At 33.4% G+C, this 26,367-nt stretch overlaps 1 protein-coding gene across 3 annotated transcripts in view; it reads left to right on the top strand.

The window, feature by feature from the left end:
- LOC140439581 (uncharacterized) overlaps positions 1 to 26,367 on the top strand; it is a 345,093-nt gene that overhangs the window by 240,428 nt on the left and 78,298 nt on the right. The window lies entirely within an intron of this gene.

Here is a 26,367-nt window from a genome sequence, read left to right on the forward strand (position 1 = left end):
ATAAGGAAGTAATGATATGACTTCGTTTCTCTCTGCCTAAGGCGTCTTTGTTGAGAATATAGAGCGGAAATATTGTTATTTTCCTTCTGTTATGTTAATTTTATGTCTTTGTGTGGTCAGATGTAGTAGAAGTATGTTTTTGGTACTGGAATTTATTGTTATTTGTGGTTTTACCTTTTTCTTTTCTCGAGATGTCCTGTAGGACGTACAGGCACGTGACCTGTATTATTGTATCTTGAGTTATTTGTGTGATGTCAGACTACTGGTATACCCAGCAGCTTTCTTTTTTTGTCGTTGACATTTTTGCGGTCTTCTAATAGTTTATTAGACCACATATATCTTTTTGCTTTGAGACTTTTGGCTAAGGCTCAAAAGCTTTCATTTATTATCTTGTGTTCACGATATGGTACAAGTGAGGTTGAAGTAGTTTGCTGTTGTCTATTGTGACTCTTTGTATATACAGAGGTGAAACAACCCGCTGCCGCCTATTGTGAATTTATCTTTTATCTTTATGTCGACGTTAAGACCACGTTTGTTTAACAATTGAAATAGTTCTGGTACTACCGTTAAATGACCCACTGAGAATTAAAAGTTTATATTATTTTGACTCTGTTGGAATTCTGCTAAAGAATGGTAAACATTTCTTTGTGATTTGTATGACGACCATATTGGATTCAATTAGGTGTCAAAAATGTTTTACTGTTCAACTTTTTTATTGTTGTGGTGTTACATCCAACATCATGATTTTTTTATTATTGACGACGGACTGTAATATTTTTCTATTTCTTTGGAAGATTGTAATGATTCTTCCGTTCCTTTTAAGTCTTATCGTAATTTTTGTTTCGTGGAAGACTCTTACGATTTTTTTTTGTTTCTTTTGGAAACAACAGTTTTAGACTAAACTGTTTGTGTATCAATTATGGTTTGTATGCCATATACCCATTTTCTTTCTTCTTCTCCAAGATTATGTATTAACGGTTTGGATTTATTTTCTTCTTTTGTCCTTTTGCCACTCTTCTTGCTTGGAAATTTTCCACTGTGATCAATCCCAGAGGATATTCTTATGGAACTATTGGCCATCCTGCCTTTCTTCTAAAATGTTTAGTCCATTCTTAATTTTTAATTTTTTAGTTGATTCCCTTTACGCCTTTGCGTACTTAATCTTTGCTACCTTCTCCAGCGACTATTCAACCCCTCCGTGGCCCGTGTACAGGAAGAGTTGCGCTAACGCGAACTTTATCCTGGAGAGGATTCGTTTCCTTTCCAAATTTTTTTGGCGTGGGGTCAGTACAGCACTGATACCCTAGTACTTAGTACATTGAATACCACTTTGCTTCGGCAAATCTGTCCCTTAGTGCTTCTTTCCCTTCAGGAAGTTGACACGTTTCAATTTTTTTTTTGAGCTGTCTCGACAACCCTTGTTTTATGTCGGTGGTGTTGACTATTAGCCAGGGAGCATCCTGCTATAGTCAAGTGGATTAGTGGACTTATCCCTATTCCAATTAATAATTTTGTGTATCTCAGATGTTGTCGCAAAGAGACGAGCCTCTGGAAGTAGTGTAGGAGACTCCGCACGTCGATCTCCAGAGCAACTCAGTTTGGCTCGCACCCCAGTTCGTTGAACTGTTTTACTTTTTATTATTATAATATTGATCATTTATTGTGTTCAATATGTCTATATATATGTATATATGTCGTATTTCTTTTCGACATAAATTTTATTTTTATCTTATCTTATTCTACTTCGGTATTATTTTCTCTCTAGTTTGTATTGATCGAGATCTTGAGTTTGTGCTACCCCGACCAAGAACCTATATTGATTTTAAGGGTGTTTGCAAAATTTAATCTCATTTTATTTTTAGAATGCCTTGGTAGAATGTGATATTTTTATGCTTATGTTAGTTTATATTACAATAAATTGTACATACCTTTAGTTGTCTTCAAGTGGATACAAAATTCAATTTATCTTATTTTACGGATTTATAAATCCAAGTAATTTTTTTGGTATCTATACCAAAGATATCAAGATTCCTCTGTCTAGTTACCAATGATAGTTCATTATAGTATCTGTTCATTTGCCTAAGTTTTACTCTTCGTGTGGAGATCTTCGAATTTCGACTCTCTATTCGAAACCCCCCAAAATAATGTTTGAAAAGATTATTGCTGTCTAACATCCTATATTCTGAATGGCCAGACACTGAGGAAGGCTAGGGATGAAGTAAGCGGATTCCCGCTAGTTGACTCGTCGGAATGATAAGCCATTCATAATTGTATTTCAGTAATAAATCTAGAATAACAGCCTCCCGCGTCAGGAAACTTTTTTTTGTTCTCCAATACCTGTTTAGTTATGTAATCTAGAATTATTTAGACCCTACCCGAAGTTGACCCTACCCGAAGTTGACCCTACCCGAAGTTGACCTACCAATGTTGTCCCTATTATAGGCGGATGATACACGTTAGTTATCACAAATTCTAGTTGTCATACTAATAACTAAACATCAGCCTTTTTTTTTGTTTCTAAATATAGATGTGTCTTACAGAAATTCTAATGTCTACCTCTCCCAGTAAACTTATTAAGGTTTGTCTTTGTAGAACTTTAATGTACCCAATTTTGAACTATTAGTAACTCTTTCCTTTTATTTGTGTATTTCTAAATGTGTCTATAATGACGCGCTGCGTTATTACCTTATGTTATTCGTGGATTAAGTCATAGATGAAAGACTCTATGCTTCCGAACAAACGATGACACATTTGTATTTTGTATCTTATGGCGTTAATGATACGATTGTATTATTATTCTTATGTTATTCGTGGATTAAGTCATAGATGAAAGACTCTACGCTTCCGATCAAACGATAACATTATTTTTTTTTGTGTTTTATTGTGTTAGGTCTCATAACGACTACGCAGTAAATTATCTGTTTTGTATCTTGGTGACAACACTAGTATGTTTTGCTTTATATTACTTATGAAATTTCAAATAATAATATCTTAATTATATTGTTTCGATTGAATGCGAGCATTTGGTCTCAAATAATGCTTTGTAGATATGTTTTGTTTTATTCCGCTTTGTTCATGATATTGGTTATAGGTGAAATACCCTATGCATTTTGAGTGTGAGAATGCAATTTTTTTTTTGTTTACATTTTTATAGTTGAGTCATTTCTATGCGTTCTGTTTCGCTTTGTTCTGAAATCTTTGAGTTGTTCCCACGTGAGTTGTGAAAGAAGGATTCTGTGAGTCCAGATTGTAGCTATATTTGTCCATTCTGTTTGTCTTACCTCTCCGTATATCTATTTCCACTTTTGAAAAGGTTAGTATGGTGTGCCACCATGCCTAGTCCGATTCCACGCTGGTACCCAGTTGAAATCGTGGGGAGGGCTGTGTAACCGTTTCAAAAGATTTAAAAGAAACTCATTATATATTTCGATTATATTTTTTTTTAATAAAACTAATAGCCCCATCTATCTGTCAAGTACCTACCTGTAGCCGACTCAAGGATTCTTCTGTAATTCCCAAATATATCCGGTAGATGAGCATATTTTTCAACTTGTCACTCACGCCCAATTTCCAGATTCAGGCGCCATGACAGCGCTTCGCTCTTTTCTGTTCGGACCGTCCAACCGTTAAGACGTGTTTCCAAAGTTGGTCTCAATTCAGAGGTGAGCAAATAAATCCTTTTCTTGCCCATATTTCAGAGAGATATTTATTTTTTTAGACCCTTATTGGAGAGGCTATAATGCTGATATTATATTTCTAATACTCGTCGCAAGATAGTATTGCTATGGAGTTATTCCAGATCATGGCCCAGTAGCAGTATCTTTTTTTGGAATCCCTAACCCCTCTTATCTAGGATGGTGGTGATTTTATATAGTACGTAGCTGAATCAATGGTTTATTTGGTGACTTATTAAACAAGAAGAGAAACAGAGCAGATTAAGGTTGTACCAATTTTTATTATACCTACTTTCAAGACAACAGAAATGATTATGAACTCAAAAAAAATGAAAATATAGTGAAGTGTTCTAATTTAATTTAAAGGTTTATTTTCTTCATTGTTGCTAGTTGATAAATAACTATATTATTTTCAATGTAAACAAATTTCGAAATTTGGGGTTAATATATATATATATATATATATATATATATATATATATATATATATATATATATATATATATATACATTCATTTTCTTTATAACCAATTCTTAATTTAATACGATACAAAGATTTTTTGTTTATGATAATGTTAACATAAAATAATATTTTGGAATCCCTTTGGGATGACGTAACTTTTAATGTTTTCTTTTTGTTCATTACTAAGAAATAATAAAGAATAGTTTTCTTGTAAACTTTCAATAAATCTTAATTTTTTTTCTCTTCCCCTTCGAGGATAAACCAGGGGTGGCGTCCAATAATAAATTATAACTTCATATTATCTAATTGTGCTTGGATTTAAAATACGATATAGTTTCTATATGTTTATGAAAACCCCGCCCAATTCTCTTCCGACAGTGAGCGATTCAGGCCTTGTAATATTATTGTAACACGGCAAGTGTTACAAACTATAAGTTAGTTTTTTATATAAAAGTAGAAATAAGATTGGTAAAAACATTTATTTTGCTTTACTAAGTGGATTATAGTTTGTTATCTGATCACCTAAAAAATCTGTGCCCTTGATACATGTATGTGGATTTTTTGACCATCATGTCCATCAATCCCTTTCTAAGCAGATAATATTCAAGTACAGGCATGCTGATGTCATTAATTTGTTTTTTTTTTGTGTTTTAACCACGTTTTAGCACATGTAAGCGTAGTAAATGCAAACGTTTATTAAGAAACAGATTGACTTCCGTGGGGCATGGTAGATAGATGAGTTAATTAGAGCATAGGCACAGATCGCTTAGATCGTGGCTTCAAACCCCACTCGATGTCAGTTGTTTATACATTTATTAATTTGGTTGGTCTTTATTCTTCTTCTTCTTCTTCTTCATGTGCCGAGCTTGATTGTCGAGCGTTGGCTATCAAATTGGCTATAGTAATTTTGTTGACGGCAGCTCGGAAAAGAGATGCAGAGGATCTGTTAAACCAATCTCTCAGATTTCTAAGCCATGACGTTCTTCTTCGACCTTTATTATGGCTTTATTATGGCTATGTTAATTCAAGCTTAAAATGTACTTACTCTGTTACGTTGTTCTAAGATCTAAAGTAACGTTTAATAAATAGCAATAGGCTAATAGGTAACTGCAAGACTTGCAAGACTCTTGCTGCAAGACCAAGACCAAGACCAAGACCGGAAGTGCAATACCAAGACCAAGACCAAGACCAGGTGCATTGCCGCAAGACCAAGACCAAGACTATCTAAGTCTCGTCTTGTTCTTGCATTTGGGCAACACTATTCATGACAAAATAGGTACACCGATGTTAATTTATTTCAAAATAAATTTCGTTTTTAAACGGATTTTAATAATTTCTATAATAAATTTCTAGTAATTGATAATGGAATAAATAACCTGCTCGGACAAAAATAACTTTTTCCGAGCAGGATATTTATTCCATTATCAATTTAAATAACAGCGAGTTTTACTATCGGGTACATGTTTGTGCGGGAGTATGTTTGGATAGTTTATTGTTAATATATTGATTTCCCTATCTATATATTGTTATATGTTTAGATAATGTGTGTGGCTATTATTTCTGTTCTATAGCTGATGGATTACATTTTAAGCTATAAGTCTCTCCTCTTTTTTCAAGACATATTTCAACGTTTTTCAACCTTTTAGTATTTTCGACCGAATTTTTATTGTACCACAATTGTCATGGTTCTCCGTCAGTTTAATAATTTTCGGACGTCAATCACCAACCTTAAAAATTACACCAAATGCCTAAAAGATTTCGCTGTTGGGCATGAAAAGGGGAATACGTGATAAAAGGCGAAAACGAGAAAAACACTATTTACAATTTTACAACAAAAAATTAAATTGTTTTACAGATGTTTATAGTTATTTATTGTACAAAACGATAAAATTGTACTTGATCTTCGAGAGCGTTTTTTACCGTCGAGACGTCAGTCGAGACGCTAATTATGCTCGAGAAGATAATGCGATTTTATCGTCGTGTGCAATACAACATTTTTTTCTATATCAAGACTTCAAGTTCAGGTGAAAAATAGAATTTCAAAGAAAATTGTAATTTTTAGCACAAAAATCGCAATTGTGTTGCTCTGTTGCTAGGGATATGAATTAGGGTGAAACGTTATCGGTAGAATTCCATTCTTCTTACAGAAATTAATGACACTTACATTCACGTGGCTATCGTGATTATCCAAAAGTAATATAACTGGAGTTTCGACTGTTGGTTTCACATGATTTTTAAAGTGTTGTAGGTATTCCAAAAACAATATTTCGTTTGACCAGCCGGACGAATTTGCACCTCCTATAGTTCCAACTGGACAACCTTTTAGCATGTGAGGCTTAAAATTAACCCTCGGAAATATCATCATTGGCGGAATATGATTTCCGATTGCATTTATTGAGGCTATCAAGGTTACATTTTGACCTCGCTCTCCACTTGTCATTTGACCTAATTGTTTTATTCCCTTAGGTCCTACAATTTTTGGTGGTACATGGACAGTCGTTAACCCTGTCTCGTCACAATTCCAAATTTTTTCTGGGGAAAAATCTCCACGAGACAAAGCTTCTTTGTAGTTCTTAAAAAAGGAAGATATATTTGTTTTATTGAAGGATGTTGATCTGGCCAAACTTGTAGGTTCTGGTTTACGAAGTGATAAATCTTCATGTCTTCTAAGAAACTGCCTCAGCCATTCCTTGCCAGCTATCTTTTTTTGGTCCCAAGAAGGCGGATAAGACTTGTTATTTGCAGTTGCATACTGGTATGCTAAAGTACGAACTTCCATTTTCGTCAAACCATAGTGGAGGCGTGCAGCAGTGAGAAGATATATTTTTAACTCAGCTTCCTCTTCTTTATTAAAAACTTGTTTTACATTATTGCCAGCAACATAAGAAAATTCTGAAGCCCCCGACTGCCTGAAGGATTTTACGTGCCTGATCAGCGTGGTTTTTGATGTTATAGCACTTTGCTGCTTCCCTAATTGATAATTCACCACTTATGCATTTATTTGCAGCTGCAGTTAAATCCTGGGCATTTAAATGTGGTCTTTTGATACCCACTTTACTTCTCGGCATTTTAAAATGACTATCTGAAACAATAACAAAAGGTTTTTTTGGTAACAGACACACCAATTAATTTAAATAAATGTCAAAATAATGTTAATTCGCAATAAGATTGTACCTTGGTCCGGTCCAAGGTACACGACCTACCGGCGACCCAAGGTACACAACGTAACAATTTCAGCTGTTTTTTGTTTTCTAATATTAGGTTATGCGTTTAGACAAAAAATACATTCATGATTATCAAGCGTAAATATATATTGTCCATTACAGATAATAATAAAATATATATATGTATTTACATTTGAAGCGGATTTTAACAGATAACAAATAGGTAAATAATTTACTTACGATCAAACAAAACACAAAACGCTCTGCAAGTCACCACGCTGCAATTTTTTGATAAGTGTATTTAGATGCCATCTACCGCTGATATTATTAAACCACTAATTCAACCAAATCGAAGAGAAATCTGCAGTGGGTAAGAAAGAAAGTCAACTGACCCGAGGTACAACACTCTCCCCTACTCTGTCAACAAATGTTACGTTTTGGTTTTTGCGGAGAATATTGTTGCGTTTTGTGTACAAAGTGAATAAATACGAAATGGACGGAAAAGAATTGACACAAGAAAAGGAAAACCTGCCATCAGATGTAGAAAATGCAGCGTTGGAAGCAGAAATTTTATTGTTGCCACAAAAATCTAGGATGATATATGAGAAAGAATACCAGTCTTTTAAAAAGTGGAAAAGCATTAAGAATATCAATGGCGTAAATGAAAAAATACTTCTGGCGTATTTTTCTGAGAAGTCGAAGAAAGCGATGTCATCGCCATTATGGTCGTATTATTCGATGCTGAAGCGTACGTTCTTGGTAAATGAAAATTGTGACATTTCTAAATTCAGCAAGTTAACCACCTTACTAAAAAACCTGAGTGGAGGATACAATGCTACAAAGTCTAAAATCCTGGAGTCAGATGACATTATTAAATTTCTGACAGAAGCTCCTGATGACATCTATTTGTTGATGAAGGTTATTGCTATTTTTGGTGTGCATGGAGCGACTAGGTCCGATGAATTGTACAAGTTAGAAGTGTTTAACGTGAACGACAGAAAATCGGTGATAATCCTTTCATTATCTGATACTAAAACCAAGCAGGAAAGGTCGTTTTGTATTACTGACAAGAAAAGTGGACTGAGTTTCTTGGAAATTGTGAAAAAGTATTTTGCCTTGCGTCCCAAAAACGTACCTCACAGTAAGTTGTTTTGTAAATTCCCGACAGCAAAAGTGCACTACTCAACCGGTGGGGATTAACACTAGATATAATATCCACAAGACGATTGCAGATTTTTTAAAACTTGCAAATTCATAAATGTACACGGGGCATTGTTTCCGTCGTTCTTCAGCTACTATGTTCGCAAATTCTGAAGCTGATCTAGTAAAAGTTAAACGTTTAGGTGGATGGAAATCGTCATCTGTTGCAGAATCTTACATTGAAGAGTCAATAAGCAATAAGATTGCTGTATCCAAGTGTATACTTGGCGGACCACAAAATCAATCCAGTACCTCGAATCAAGTGTTTAAGCAAACGAGTACAAGTTGTGTTGCTCCAAAAATAGATATTTCTAATAATGTTAATTGTAAAATTTCAGTTGTTTTTAATTAATGTGTTTGAATTTGTAAATTTTATTGACTAAAAAAAAGTTAAAACATTTTATCTACTCTTGCTTTTAAAGTGTCACTTTATCTACCCTTGCGGTTAAAGTGATACTTTATCTACTCAAAAAGTTGTTATAGCAACACTTTAACATTATAATAAAATAATTTACTTTAATAATAATAAAATAATAATTTACTTTAATGTGAACCATAGAGTGAATTAATATACGATAAGAATTGATCCAGTTGTCTGTTAGTTGCAGTAAAACATACCAGTACATCGTCTACGTATCTCCACCAATACAACAACTGTTTGAATATGGGATGTTTTAAAATCTAGATGGTCCATAAAAATATCTAATAGCAATGGGCTTAGAGGATTACCCATTATAAGTCCTGTACTGTTATATATATATATATATATATATATATATATATATATATATATATATATATATATATATTATATATACATATATATGTATATATATGTATATATATATATATATATATATATATATATATATATATATATATATATATATATGAGTAATTCCAATACTTTTCACCCACTTTTGTGGGAGGGGTCTTCGGATTTGCTCCAAATTATATTATGTTATTATACCTTATCAAATAAGACTACAGTTCAAATTTCAGCCCTCTAGTACACAAAAAAGGCCCTTTTTAGCCTATATTTAAAAAGCTATATCTCAATGTCCTATAAACCGATTTTAATTTAGATTAGCTCATTTTTTTTTGTTATAACGTCAGCTATTTACAAAACTATTTTCAAAATCCTAGATCCCAAGATCCATTGTCGGGGACTAAATTAGTGCGGACGAAATTTAAAGATTTTGGTTATTTTTAAAAAATCATAAATAGTGAATGGGTAATTAGAAATACTTTTGATAGGTCTTATTTGAAATTTTTTTTTATTACCTTTAAAATGAGACTTGGTAAATTAAAATTTATCGAGTAGATTCAGAGTTAGAGCTGTTTGAAATTGATCATTTTCGTGAAAATCGCGTTTTTTCGAATTTTCAAGCTAGCAGCAAAAAAATCTTTGAACTTTTAGAGTAACGAAACTTGGTGTGGTGATAGTTCTTCATATGTACAACAACCTGTAACTCTTTATTTTTGGTATTTTAGCCATTATTGACCTTATCTAACTGTTTCAAAAATTGGAAAAATCGAGTATTATGCATCTAAAGTAAGCCAAAATACTCGGCAGTTTTGGCATTCTTGAATCAATTTCATAATACTAACCCCTTTTTCTCAATATAGATAATAAAAGAACTTACCAAGAGCTTTAACTTAAGTGATGGTAGAATTCTCTGGGTGCTCGAAAACAAAAGATTGAATTGTTAAAACGTTTTTTTATAATTCAGGGTATTAAATCTGTGAAAAGTCGTTTTTGCCTATTAGTAAGTTTATGTAAAATTTTGAACAACTTTGATTTTGTAGCATATAGAAAACTTCTTTAGTCACTTTTCAAATCTATTAGCAATTGAAACAGTTTTTTAACCACAAAAAAAATGTACCGCCGAGCGGCCAAGAGTGTAAGGATTAATGCTAGTACGAATTCGTGCACGCATGTGTGCACAAATATTTTTTCTCTAATAATTTTTGGAATTCTAATAAATATAATAAGCTTACAATAGAGTTTTACCATATTATTTTACAAAAATCGCTGGAAAAAATAATAAATTATAGTCCTATGAATTGAACCTGGCAGTAATAGTTACAAATTTGACACTGTCTAAAAAACTGTTTGAATCGCCAATGGCCAATAGGGAATGATTTTAATTATCAACGAAAATTTTTGAATTGAAAAAATATCATTATCTATTAAGATAATGTAAACATGCCGAGTGGAACAGTAGATGCATTATGCTTTAGTATATACAGCTTTAGTATATAGCATTAGTATATGCTTTAGTTCACATTGGAAAACTTTTTATCAAAGTTTTTTATCAGAAATGTTTATTCTCAAAACAAACAGTAAAACGAAAATTTTTAAACTTAATTAGAATATAAGAATATTTATATCGTATATAGTTATATATTCATAAGGTATAATAACATACTATAATTGGAGCAAATGGAGCAAATCCGAAGACCCCTCCCACAAAAGTGGGTGAAAAGTATTGGAATTGCTCATATATATATATATATATATATATATATATATATATATATATATATATATATATATATATATATATATATATATATATTTGATTATTAAACTCAAAGTAGTCCTGGTTTATGCAAATTTCAAGAAGATGTAAAATTTCAGACTTAATGATTGGATTTGTTATATTATTTTCTACAAGGTCTTTTATTATAACAAATATTTCTCTAGGAGGAATAATAGGAAAAAGGTTTTTTGACGTCAAATGAAATTAATTTTGAGTTGTTAGGTAATTAAAAATGTTTTATTTTATTAACTAGTTCTATTTTATTTTTTACGGTAAATTGAGGTGAAAATTTAGTGTGTTCTAATAATCTCTGACAGTTTTTTTGATAGTTTATATGATTGAGTTGTATAAAAAGAAACTACAAGGTCTTATTGGGTAATCAGATTTATATAGTTTAATAACAGAAATACCTCAACATCATGAATCCACAGCCTCCTAAATTATACCTTTTAGGCCATAATATTATAAATCCAATCATTACGTCTGCAATTTTACATCTTTAAATTTGCGTAAGCCAGGACTACTTTAAATTTAATAATCAAATATATACAAATAACAGTGCAGGACTTATAATGGGTAATCCTCTAAGTCCATTGCTATTAGAAATTTTTATGGGCCTTCTAGAAACAAAGATTTCAAAACATCCCACATTCAAACAGTTTTTGTATAGGTGGAGATACATAGACGATGTACTGGTATATTTTACAGAAACTAACAGACAACTTGACCAATTCTTTTCGTATATTAATTCACTCCATAGTCATATTAAATTTACAATAAAACAGAACAGAATCAATCCATAAATTTTCTAGATTTAAAAATTATCAGACTTAAAAACAAACATGAGTTCTCCGTATTTAATAAACCTACTCATACTGACACAACTATACACAATTCATCATCCCATCTTACATAACATAAATTGGCTGCCTACCATAGCATGTTACCTAGATTAATAGAAATACCCATGTCAAAAAATAACTTCGAGATAGAACTGAATATCATTAAGCAAATAAAAGTAAACAATGGGTACAACGAAAACACAATAAATAAAATAAATTTTAAATGAAAACTACATAAGAAGGTACAATACCTAGGTGATTAAGTAGTTTCTTTATGTTAAGGTAAAATACTCGAAAAATGTGTTATTTAGTTAGTACTTATGAATTATTAATATATCATTTAACTTTAGTATTGTATTTTATCCTATAAATGGATTCTGTTGGACAATAAACGCTATTATTATTATTATTATCCAGATTTAGCCATACGGCTCACACTCCCTCTAAGGGGAAAATTCACTCATCCCAGATACCTACGGTATCAAAAGGATTGAGCTCTGGTGGGACTCTTTCCATGTTATCGAGTCCTAGGTGACTTGGTATGTCGGTGTATCTCCCAAAAATTTTCGTACGCATCTGGACGTCAAAAGTAACACAGCTTTCTGCATAATCTTATATAGATGTTCGTTTAGACCCAGCTTTTTTATGTTTTCTAGGAGGCTCTTCGGGATGACTCCAGTGGTAGAAAGAATAATGGGTATCGTCTGGGTACTTTCCATTCTCCATTGTCTCCTGATTTGTATTTCTAGATCTCTGTACTTGGCGATCTTTTCGTTGTATTTAACACGTAAATTATTGGTGTTGGGTATCGCCACATCAATAAGAGTTGTTTGCCTAGTAATTTTATTAACTAGTATGAGATCGGGTCTATTATGGGCCACTGGTTGGTCTGTAAGCACAGTGCGGTCCCAGTATAGCTTGTAGTTGTCATTTTCAAGCATTCTATCAGGGACGTATTGATAATAAGGAAGATGGTCGGTTTGGAGAAGTCCCAGTTTGTCAGCTAGTTCTTGGTGGATAATCTTTCCTACTGAGTCATGGCGTTCTTTATAATCAGTACCGACAAATGCCTGGCAGCCACCGGTAAGATGTTGGATGGTTTCTTGGGCTTGGCATCCATATCGGCATTTGTCATTTTGGACTTGGGGATCTTTAACAATATATTTCAGGTAATTTTTAGTTGGAATAACCTGATCCTGAATGGCAAGTAGGAAACCCTCAGTCTCGGGAAACATCTTTCCTGATGTCAACCAATAGTTCGACGCTGTATTGTCGACATATTCTTGGCTGATCTCATTGAGATGTCGCCCATGCAGAGGTTTACTCATCCAGGTGCGCATTTTGTCTTGTTTAGTCAGGTGGTTTATGCGCATTTCTTGTTCCCTCAGTTTAAGCGGCGTCGTATCATCTACTGCGCAAATTGCTCGATGTAAAGTAGATGTCTCAGCCTGTACCTGAAAATAAGTTCTTAAATTAGCAATTTGTTTATCCAATTGCTCACCTATATCCATAAGTCCTCTTCCCCCTTGATACCGCGGTAATGTTGTTCTCTCTACTGCACTGCGTGGGTGATGTTTTTGCGCCTTTGTGAGAAGTGTTCTTACTTTCCGCTGAAGATCCTCTATATCTGTTTTTGACCACTTTATAATACCAAATGAGTAGCTTAGCGCGGAACAGGCGTACGTATTTAATGCCTTAAACAAATTTTTACTATTAAGATATGACCGATTTAGTTGTCTTACTCTTCGTACGAACTCCGAAGTTAGTTCAGTTTTCATTTGTTTATGGTCAATTTTCCGCGCTTGTTTTACTCCGAGATATTTGTACATATCATTTTCACCCATTGCCTCGATGTTTTGGCCATCTTGCATATCGAAACCTCCGGGCTGAATCTTTCCTCTGACTATATTTAGTATACGGCACTTGTCTAGTCCAAAATTCATACTGATATCATTTGAGAAATTTTCTACAGTTTTTAGCATCTCATCTAGGTGGTTTCGAGTGGAAGCCATTAATTTTAAATCATCCATATACAACAGATGATTAAGCTTCGCTACAACAGTGTTGTTATTTTTGATGCTAAAACCTGAGTCAGTAGAGTTCAGCAGCTGAGATAGTGGGTTCATTGCTAGGCAGAACCAAAGTGGACTCAACGAGTCCCCCTGGAAAAGCCCCCGGTTAATAGGGATATTTTCAGTTTCGATATTAATTTCACCCGGTATTTGAAGGTGAATTTTAGTCTTCCACTCTGCCATTATATTCTTCAAAAAGGTCACGAGATTATCATCGACTTTATATATTCTTAATATATCTACCAGCCATTCATGCGGCACTGAATCAAAAGCCTTCTTGTAGTCAATGAAGGCAGTAAACAGGTTTCTTTTTTTGGTGTATGCCTGGTTAGAAATGACTGAGTCGATAATAAGTTGTTCTTTGCAGCCCATGGAGCCCTTAGCGCATCCTTTCTGTTGAGGCTCTATGATATTGTTCAGAGCACAATGTTGGTAGATACGCCGGGCCACACAGGATGTGACCAATTTGTACAAAGTTGGAAGACAAGTAATTGGGCGGTACTTTGCTGGATCTTGGGTATTACTTTGATCCTTCGGTATTAGATAAGTGGTTCCCTGAGTAAGAAATGATGGTATTTCCTGTGAATTAGAAATAATATTATTAATAAATACTGTTAAAAGCTCATGAACACTCCAAAACTTCTTTAGCCAGAAGTTTTGAACTCCGTCTGGTCCAGGAGATTTCCAGTTATGAAGCTCTTTGATAATGTTCGAGACTTCTTCAGTGGTGAAAGGTTCATAAGGAATATTACTGTAGTGTTGACAGTTGTTCGTCGTTTGTTCAATCCATTCAGCATTGTTATTATGAGTAGCTGGCGTCGAAAGTTGGTTTCCCCAAAACTCATGAATTTCTTCTTGGCTTGGGTAGGATTTATTATTTGCATTTTCTACAGTGGAATTAAGTTTCCTATAGAAAGCCTTCTCTGCTTGCTCAAAAAGTATGTTGTCGCATTTCCGGTGGTTACTAACCTTGTACCTCCTCAGGCGGCCTGAGTAAACAGATAGTTTTTGTTATTGTTGTATTGTTATTTATGTATTATTATTATTATTATTATTATTATTATAAGAAAGCTCTGAAATTAGTATTTTCACCACCAGAGAAAAAACCCAGTACCAAGCAATTACACAGCGGTGTATACAAACTTAAATGTGGCGACTGACCAAAAACTTACATCGGTCGAACTGGTAGAACTTTTATCAAACGTGTTTCAGAACATAAAAGGGTAATCATTCTTTTAACCCTTAATATCCTGAATTATATTTTTGAAAAATGATATATTTTATGGTAATTTATTGTTCGTATGAGTCCTCTAGTCGAGTTTCTGAGCTTATTAAAAAAAAAGTTATTAGCTGTGACATATATGTCACTCTAGGACATACAGGGAGCAAAATAAGAAAAAATGCGAAAGCTTTATTAAATTCTATATTTAAACAAAAAATATGTTTTACGTATATATAGAGAATTATCTTGTATGAAACTGCTCATTACAAACAATGCACAACCCCAAATCACACTTTCTACACATGGTTCTAACAACAGAAGTGCAATTTTCAAATGCGCACCGCCGTCTTTTCTTGTTTGGAATATATATCAAGATGTGATCTTGTCTGTCAAATCTGACGGTGTCGCTGGTTCGACTACCGAGACTACTTGAAATTGAGAGTTTTGGTCGACCTGCACCTTTAGCTTCTGTACCATACTTCATAAGATATGAGGTGGCTATATCTCTGCGAAAATCGATTTGTTTTATAGAATTGCCCGTCTTTTTATAAATATGCCAAGCGTTTTCCAATGATGCGTCTAGTAACCATATAAATAATGCCCACCGCCATTTTTTGGATCTAATACCAATCCTGTACCTTCCAATATTTTAATCCATCAAGTCCGTCCCTCCCATCGATGAGTTATATTTTCCTATAAGACGCGGACAAAGATTGCAATGGGCCGGACATGTGATACGAATGGGAGAGGATAGGCTACCAAAACGAGCACTGAACGCCAGAATGCAGGGAAAGAGACCAGTTGGAAAGCCAAGAAAGCGCTGGGAAGACACAGTAAGCAGCGACGCACAAGCACTTTTAGGAGTCCGTGTATGGAGAAGAGCAGCCACAGACAGACAAGGGTGGAGGCAAAAAATAAAGGAGGCCAAGGCTCATTTTGGGCTGTAGTGCCGTAGAAGAAGAAGATAAGACACGGACGAGATACTTGAATAATTTTCTTCTCTTTCTGAGAAAACCTTTTTACATGTGTCATGGGTTGAATGCCATAAGAGGTAGACGCAGCAGTAACAATATTTTTGTCGGACCAACGTACAAAAATTATACCGTTATTACGTTCAATAACGCCACTACAATCACCTCGATCTGTCTGTTTTTGAAAATTAGTTTTAGAGGGTAAATGTATACCCTTAGGTAAACGATTTTCACGAATGGTACCAGTGCACCAAATACCATTTTCTCGCATATTGGAGAGTAGGTTAACACTGGTAAACAAGTTGTCTACAAAGAGTTTATATGGTAGGTTCCTTCTATTGGTGGGTAAATCACGCAACATGTTTAGCAGTGGAGCAGTAGCTTTTCCATATAATTTTTTATCTACTTCGCTGGATTTTGGGTTATTTCCTTGATATATATCAAAATTAATTAGATAACCGTCTTTTGTGTTTAGCGACCACATTTTAAATCAAAATCTGATTGGCTTTCCCCTTATGAACTGTTTACAAGAATGCTTTCCATAGTATCTAACCATAGATTCGTCATACAATATTTCTTCTTCTGGTACGAAGTTCTTTATAAACTTATTTTGTAAATAATCCATAAGGGGACGGACTTTCCATGCTTTATCCTTTGGGTTTATGCTATTATTGTCTGCCCAATATACAAATTGCATAATTTGCTTGAATCTGTTACGCCTCATTGCATTTTTAATAAAACGATGCTCCATGTCTGGTTTTGAATCCCAGTAATATCCCTTTCCTGGTTTTAGATCGTATCCACTAAGAATCAAAATCCCAATAAAGCATTTCAGTTCTTTAAGTGAGATATGTAGGTCGGCATATTTTTGACAACATTTTTGAAAAGAGCATATTTTTTAGTTTCTGACTCTAAGTATTAGAATAACGGGCCATCCCAGAATAAGTCGAACAATTCAACAGGTGTTAAATTCTCATAATCAGAAAAATTTGGTGTTGGAAAAGTATCCAGATGATTTTGAAAATCACCTCCTTTTAACCAAGAATATGAACATTTTGATGGCTCAGCATTAGGTGCGCTGGCTTCAGTGGCGATAATTCTATCATTATTTAAGTTTTACCTCGGCTTGGGCACGAAGTTGTCTCCCTGGCAAATGGTCAAGATCTCCATCATCAATTTCATCTCCAGATTCTTCGTCTGTGAGGACGTTTACTTCTGGAGGTTCTGTTTCTGTGTAGTTGGCATCTAAATCTAACTCTACATCACCGTAAGCTATTTGAAGTGCTTCTTCAAGGGTAAAACCGCGCCTAAAATGGAAAAAACCCTTAAATGCCAAATAAGAAATACATTCCCATAAAGGCGTTTATGTATTACATAAAAACGAAATAGTTTCAATTAAAATTCTCTGTTGGTAAATCCCCAGATGGCAATAATCGTTGTTCCGCAAATGGCCGAGAATATCGTAATATTTATTATATTATAAACATGTGTGATGACACAGCGACCGTGAAATTGATACCTGATACATGATATCTGGTCAGTGATCATCGTTATCCAACTGGCAGTTATATAAATAATTCACTGGGAATGAAATCACGTCTTGTTTATTTGGTAGTACATTATCCTAGCGTTGCATATAATATGTAATACTGAACTTTAGGGCTACACAGAACACACAGTGAAATATTTAAATAAAATTTGAAAGATGTAGGTTATGTACCTTTACGTAAAGCTTAACTTACTTTTTGAGCTAAAAAATTGCAAGATAAAAAAATAAATGTACTTACTCTAGATTGATGTCCATTTTTTCTAAATATTTATCGACATATTTTAAATGTTTACAGGCACAAAATTTTCGCACACTATGTCTGCAAACTAGTAAACATGCATTAGAGGAAGTGTCAAATTGCACAATACTTACACCATCTATGCGATCCTATCACAAGTTTCCATACAGGGCGCTCTTTAAATTACACAATATTGCGTAACTTATATGTCACGCTGGGATATTAAGGGTTAATGAAGAATTTCAAATTCTTTACATTAAAAATAAAGGCCTTAAGCTATCTTTGTTAGAATCTATGAAAATTAACAAATTAAAAAACACATATATAATTCTCAATGACCAATTTGAGACAAACAGTTCTTCTCTCCTCAACTTATTCAGTTAAGGACTATAAAGGGTAAACACATACCAAAAATAGATCACTTGAGAAAGGCACTCTGGTCGAGACAGCTGTAGTGATAATAATATAAAATAAATTTTATGGAAGTGTTAAAACAAAAGTTTTCAGTGTTTTATTATTAAGTAAAAAACATTATTTTATTAGTTACATTACATTATTAGCATTAGTGACTTATATGTACTAATCACTACGAAACTAGCTAGAAGATACTTCAAACTTTTAATTGTCATTTGATTGCCAGAAAAATCAAGTTCTGCCTCGAGTTCCAGAGCAGAGTGCATACTATTCGCGACAACTGTACAAGTATAATCTTACTATAATCGTTGGTGATTCGAAATGTACACAAACTAAGGAAAATGTATACACTTATGAATGGAATGAAACCGATCATAACAAAGGTCCCAACGAAGTATGTTCTGCTGTGTACCATTGCCTAACGAATATCAACATACCAGAAACTATAAGAGTTGTTCGTTTAGTATCAGATGGGTGTGGGGCACAAAATAAAAATTTCTACATGATGGGTATGTTGAGTTTCGGGTTTTTGAAACATGCGCCGCAAGAAATCAAAACTTTAGAATACATATTTTCTGTTGTTGGACATTCGTTCTTACCCTCTGATAGGGTTTTCGCGAGCATTGAAAAAAGAATTTTGATTGGAAATCCACCAATCGAAAATCCAATCCAATTGGATTTCCAATCAAAATTGGAAATCCAATTTTGAATGTTTCTGCGTCCACCAGGGTCGTGGCATTTTCAATTTAACCCTGCTAAAAGATTCATTTTCAAACGAAATATCGAAAACAATAATATTCTTGTTAAGGGTGAAGTACATTACAGAACGGATTTGGGTAACTACCAATCTGTCTGCAAGAAGGGAAAGAAAATCAAGGATATTACTCCTCCAAATCATGTTAAAGTTGGAGTAAAAGTATCACCTTTGAAATTACGAGACGTATCTGCCTTACTTACAAAACATTTTGGAATGGACTGGCAGAATTTGGTGTCGCTGTAGTACTACAAAAGCATAATAATTCCAGGTCAGGATGAATACGTTGATCAGCAAGAGAACATAGAAGATGAAAATGAGAATTAACAGCGAAGGATGCAGCAGGAAAATATAGGAGATCAACAAGAAAAAGAAGAACAGTGTGAGAATTCTTTGGAAGTTCCCGATTTAATTGTTTAGTTTTAACTGTTTCTTTAGTTTATACCCTAGTAGTTATTTGATTGAAAACATTAAACAGAAAGATTTTTTATTTGAAATAAGACATTTTTTGATATGTACCAAACATTTTTCTTATTTTTTATTTATAAAATCTATATTTAAAGTTTCAAAATAAAAGTTTAAAATAAATAATTTAAAAAAATCCTTTAAAAACCAGATGTATCTACAACGTTTGGTTTCAAAACCAGATACATCCATCTAAAACACAGTCATAACTTCTTTCATAGAAACATTTCATGACCCTAAATATGGCAAAAACATACTATCCCCCACATATAACTGTTACCAAAATTTAGATGTGGTAATGTTTTATCTTCAAGTCCTAATCAATTTTCGTGTTTCCTGTAAAATTTTAATTTCATGATGTATCTGGTTTTGAAACAAAACGACTCGTATAAAGCGTTATACCCCTTTTTACATAGTGTACCGATATGTCCTTGAAGACACAGGGTTTTAAAATGATTAAAACAACATTTTAAAAAAGTTATTTATACGCAAATAATGACATAATCACACTGTTGTAGAACCAATTTTAGTAAATTTGTGTATACTATTTTTGTCAAGGTTTGTTATAGAATAACGGAAATAGCTATTTTGGCGTCATAATATTAGAACACACCCATATTGTTTGAAATTCAGAATAAAATTGTACATTGCAATTAAATTATTTAATAGTTTATGATAATGGAAGCATACACATATTGGTAGTGTTTAGAAAACATTTATCATGGGCTAGACTATTGATTTTATTGTCACGTTAGCATTTAATAAGTCTGTTTCTCCGGGCATCGGCACTTATACTTTATTTCATCAAGTACCTGTGGCGCACCCAGGGGGGTTTTTGGGGGTTAAACCCCTCCCCCAGTGCATATAAAGTAAAAAATATATAAAGAATAGTAGGAAAATGTAACTTGCCTTTCACAATACAAAAAATCCAAAACGCTAATTGAATAATTAAATTACCACTCTAACTATGTAGAACACAATAATTATTGTATTAATACGCAATAATTAATACACAATAATTAATAATATTTTTTATTATATGTAGATATAGATACCTAATATTAGGCTTATGAAAAAGTAGACAGAACGAGTCTGTTGCGAGTAGTATGCGCCTACAGGATTGTATCTGCGGCGGCCTTGTGGACTATCACGGGTTGTGTTCCTCTGCATGTGTTAGCAGTAGAAAAGAGACATCTATATGAGAGAAGAGAGCGTTTGAAAACAGCTATAAAAAAAAAGAAGAAAGGGAAAGATCAATGGAAAGATGGTAAGAAGAGTGGAACAACAAGGAAAAAGTGGACCAAGATGCTGATCCCTAGCCTAAGGGACTGGGTAGATTGTCTGTTTTAGGGCGTATCTTCATAGGTTCAGAAAGACAGATACAGATGAATGCCTATACTGCGAATATTCCGACATTGTTACTCACACAATGATGGAGTGTAATAGATGTACAGTGGAGAGAAACAGAATGTATAAAGAAATAGGTATGAACCCTGTGACTGTAAGAGAGATGATCGTGAAGATGACGGGAAATACGGAGGAATGGAATAGTGTTCCCGGACCACCGACGGAGATAAGATCTAATTACTATTTTAGTGGAAATAAGTCGTAATTGAAGGTTAAAATAAGTTTATTGACGTTTGAATTTTTGATCTTTTATCTTGCACTGATAACCTGATACCGAAATAATAAAATTAAATGTCCAAATCTTCCTTTTGTAGAAACTAATACAATTGTTTGTTAGTGGTGAAGGCAAACATTTTTGCAAATCACTAGATAGTACTTTGTGTTTTGGTGACTAGTTAGCCATTATAAAGTCCAATTGTTTTAAGTTATACCGAGTTTTATATTCAATTATGTGAGCATCATGATCCCTGTATACTGGTTAGTTCATCTGCAGTAAGATTATTTTTCAATTGAACGGTGAATGTACTGCATGTATCGCAAGTGTCTATTTCGGGCAGTTTAAACGACAACTTGAAGTCTTTATTAAAAATATCTGCGTACAACCACTTTTTTGCTCTTAACTTTCGATACACATCTCTTTTATTCCATTCATCAATGTACAGTTGATACATCTTTTCTATTCTAAGTTCTGTGGCCCAAATTTTTTCTCTTGCTCTTTTCTCTGGAATAATGACTCTCGTACTTTGGGAAGGAATTGATATGTTGATGTATGCTATTTATGGGTTCGGTAGGAGTTTTATTGGCGTGTGTCTACCTCTTTGATCAGCTTTTATGAAACCTCCTGGTTCAATTCTTTTCAACATATTCACTACTACTAAATTAGATATACAAAGTGTGTTTAAAAACATAATCTTGCACACTTTTAATCGCTGATTGTTCACTGTAAAATGGTAGTGTAGTGTATTATTTTTAGATTTCTTAGAGTTTGGGTCTCTTTTTTATCGAAGAGTAGGTTGTGTGTCAATACATAAGAAGATAAATTGCTTTTTAACATCTGAAACGTTTGTCTCAGTCCAGTATGAGTTAAAGATTTTTTGTCTTTCGTATTCTGGCCATCTTTCAGTAGGCTTTAATATTTTTGCAGGCATGTCTTCGCCTATTTTACTGAGCTACTCTTTCCCACCAGCTATTTTCCGTTTGCGAACATTACAGGCAAAATTTTGTTCATTCACTACAAGTTTTTTACCTTTTTGTTTGCACTTAGTTACATTTTGTACCGTTCTTTTGACACTTGCCTGTATCACTGCTTAGTGATAAATCGTCCTTAAGAAGATTTTTTGCTATTGCCCCACTTCCCACTAGTGGTAGGAGAAGTAACAGCTTTTTTTTACCTTTGTTTTCGCTGGTTTACCTATACGTCTCACATCATTTTCGTCTGATTCTGAGCTTTCATCGCTTAGAGGCTCATAGGTTTTATCAATATCCGAATCATTATCTCCAAACAAATTATCATCTTCGTCCACTTACCATTACCTTGAAAGTTACTGTAGTGATCAGTTTGTTCTAAAACAAATCCAGCCTTGTAGTAATAATTATAGGTTAATTGTGTAGGCCTAAAATTGGCCAACACAAAAATAATCCTTCTAACCAAAGACCGGAATTTACTCAGTAATTTCCGTTACTCCCATTAAAAAAATATAGATCTGGCAACATCCGTTCACCCCAATCTGTTGATATTAACGACAACAATAATTATTGTGATACCGGTTGCGCTTAACGGTAAATATATTTTGCCCAATCTATTGTAGTATTTTGTTCCTACGAGTATAATACATACTGGGAATTTCTTGGTAAATTCCTGTCTCTGTTTACAACTCAACAACATAAAATGCACTGCATGTTACTTAATTAAGTGACAACAATCATACCATATTATGGTCATTTAAAAAAAACAGACAAAATTTACTAGTAACAAAAACATCCTAACTGATACTTCTATTTTAACAGTAGGTACAGAAAATGTAGGTACTGTTTGAAATTCTGAGACCTATACAAAATAATATCACAGTACTAAATATTTGAGGTTAGCAAAATACTAAATCAGTGTTATTAAACAATAGCTTACCTGTAGCTGTTGTTTCATTAGGGATATTACATAACAATAATTGCAGTATTCTTTTACCACGAGAGTTCGGATCCATTTTGCAATTATTAAACAACGGATGTACCTATGGTACAACTTTTAACCATCTTACACTATTGCGAACTAAATAAAATGGTTACAATTATTTTATTTCATGACAATTCCACCAGGTACCAGGGTACATAACACTATGTCCGGATGGTAAATAACAGTGCACACATTTAGTAGACGTAAACAGCACCAAGTCCACATGGTGTTGTTTACCTCTGACTGGAAGTGGACTTGGTATTTATTAAAAAGTCGGTAACTTGCCATAAAATTATCTCTGGACATAGTATGGTTTACTTATGTGTAGAGTTAGAAAAGTTATATTCAAAAGTGCAATAATCCCAATTTTGATAAAAATGGACATAAGTAGTGTCCTTTACCTCCGGGGTACAGAGATATAAAATGAACAAATACCTATTGGAAAATTCTATGATTATTGTTCTGAAGCTGGTACTTGGTAAAAAAATTCTTCTAATATTTTATTTTATATAATACATTCATATTGACAATTTAGACAGAAAGATGATTTAGAAAGTAGATGACTTTAAAATGATATTTTCAATATTTTTGAGTTGCGTTCCTGGGATGACTTTATTAGAAGATAACTCATTCCATTACATGAAAGATATTTTAAATTAAGAATACCCGTCAGAAAAATCATGCAACCACTTGCAATGATGACAGTAAAATTCTCCTGTTAGTGATCCCATAGTAAATCATTAGAAAAACACCAGGAAAAAGTCTCATGATACTATCCCGAGATACTAAGTATTTGGTCTTACAGTTAGTGTACTCTCAATATTAACATCAAACTCTGATTTTATATGTATGTTATTTTAAAGCATAAGTGATGTCTCTTCGATATTTTATTGACTTACTAATAGTGTTATTTTCTTTCTATTGGTTTCTTCTTTTAAGGCAATAGAACAAGACTTTCGTTGATATTTCCGTGTTTGATTTTGTACTTAGCTCATCTGACCAAGCAGGGATGCTGAAATGACGTCATAATATTAAAAGTGAAACTGTAACAAACCATGAAGTGGAAATATCCAGGTCCAGTCAAAAAAAAAAAAAAAATTTAAGCTTGTAATAAGCAATTTTTTTTATACCTTAATACACACGAACACCACGTGCTTTGACGTCATAATACTCTATTCATACCGATTCAAACACGATAGATTTACGAATTTTGATCTTACGCCATATATTGTACTTTTCAATTCAACAAAGCGATAGCAAGCTTTTGCTAAAAGATGTAAACCTTTGAACATTTCGTTTCGCGTAAAGGACAGAAAACGATATTATTAAATCGTTTTCATATATGTCCATCAAAGTAGATGGCACCTTTTGTATTCTAACCACTTAAACTTGGAAATAAGCAAGAGACATTCGCTTGCCTTTCCGTATTTGATTTTAAATAGTATTTTATCTATAAATATAAATACTTTGTGTATTCAGTAGATAGTACTTAATGACAATTCTTGTTTAATTTTTAAATTAAGTTTAATACCTACACCACTATTCAGAATAATAACTAAAATTTTGCTTTTTGTCACCATTATTGCCATTTTTCCATATCTTACTTTCTGTTGCAGACAGATCTAGAATAATATGTACCTACTATACCCAAAACTGTCAACTCTGAACAATGAGATACAAATAAGAGTATCTTGGAAGACTACATTATTGTCCTATAATTTGTTGATAAATAAACATCAGAAACTACTTGTAAAATTGTAAATATGCAGATGTGGATTATTATTTTAAAAAATTGGTACTAATACCTAATGACCTCATCGTAGCCAATACATTTCGTTGCCTTGCACGTGGGCACGTCTTTCATCTACGTAGATCATCCCCGCTTATATTTAAGTCTTTTATAATATACATACCATGAAAAGAAAAGAATTGAGATGAATTTAGCATTATATTCCTACATCATTACGTAAGTTAGTTCAAATATTTGTATCAATATTTCAATATTAATAACAATAAAGTGGATTTTATCTTATCTTTACTTATTCGGTAAAGAGACAAGGTGTTTTTTTTTTAAATATCAATATACGCCGGATGTTCACCGATATCTAAACCTACATATTTGCTGATTATAATAGGCGTGCACTTTATTTAAGTAACGTCAGAAAATTTTATTTATCACAATATAATATATATATATATATATATATATATATATATATATATATATATATATATATATATATATATGCGGTGGAGGGGACTTATTGCTAGGTGCTAGCCATAAGTCCCCTCCACGCATCGTATATTTTGAACGGCTCAAGGGAGGAAATAAACGGACGTAGGCTTCTCAGCTAGTCATAACGTATGACGTAATAGTCATAGATGACGTTACATAGCCACTGCGACCGATAATTTTAAATATGACATTAGGGCAAGTGATATCTCGTTTGAAAGGTATTGAAAATACCTATTCAATCCTAATAATTTTATTTGGGTTTAAGCTGATTTTGATAAATAAACAAATAAATACTAAAATTGTAGTTACGCATTTAATTAATAAAGATTTAGAACCAGTTCTTATATTAAATGTTCAACATACGCTCCATCTACTTCCTGACAGTAATGCATTCTCTTGTCGTACGCGTTCAAATGTATCGGGGGAAATTGCCCTACATTCTTCAAAAATTCGTTGCTTCAAAATGTAAATACTGTCGGGTGCTGTAGCGAATGGCCGTACTGACTTGAGCAAATTTATTCGCACGAACGCTGTGTGCGCAAAATTGCTCAGGTCTGTACGTATGCCCACATAAAGTTAACGCGCACGAATGCTATCCATTAGTGGTAGGTTTCTGGGCAAGATCAAAGAATATTTACGCATCAATTTGCTTATTTTGGATGGTCTTTGTGAATGTAACGGTTGTGTGCATAAACTGTACAGATTGATTTTAGTTAAAAATTATTTATTCCGCTCTTTTTTCTGTTTAAGTATACTATGAATTACTACGTAGGTTGCACCGAACGTGTGTTCGCACACTACGTACGTGCGAGTTAATTTGCTCAAATCATTACGCGCCTTTAGATTTCAAATACCTTCCCAGAAAAAAATCTAATGGTGTGAGGTCCGGTGACCGAACTGGCCATTCTATCGAACCTCGTCGTCCAATCCATCTACCACGAGATTCACCATCTGAGTAACGTCTTACTGCGCCATAATCG

This window comes from Diabrotica undecimpunctata, chromosome 4 (genome assembly GCF_040954645.1).
Source record: "Diabrotica undecimpunctata isolate CICGRU chromosome 4, icDiaUnde3, whole genome shotgun sequence".
Classification (NCBI taxonomy): Eukaryota; Metazoa; Arthropoda; class Insecta; order Coleoptera; family Chrysomelidae; genus Diabrotica; species Diabrotica undecimpunctata.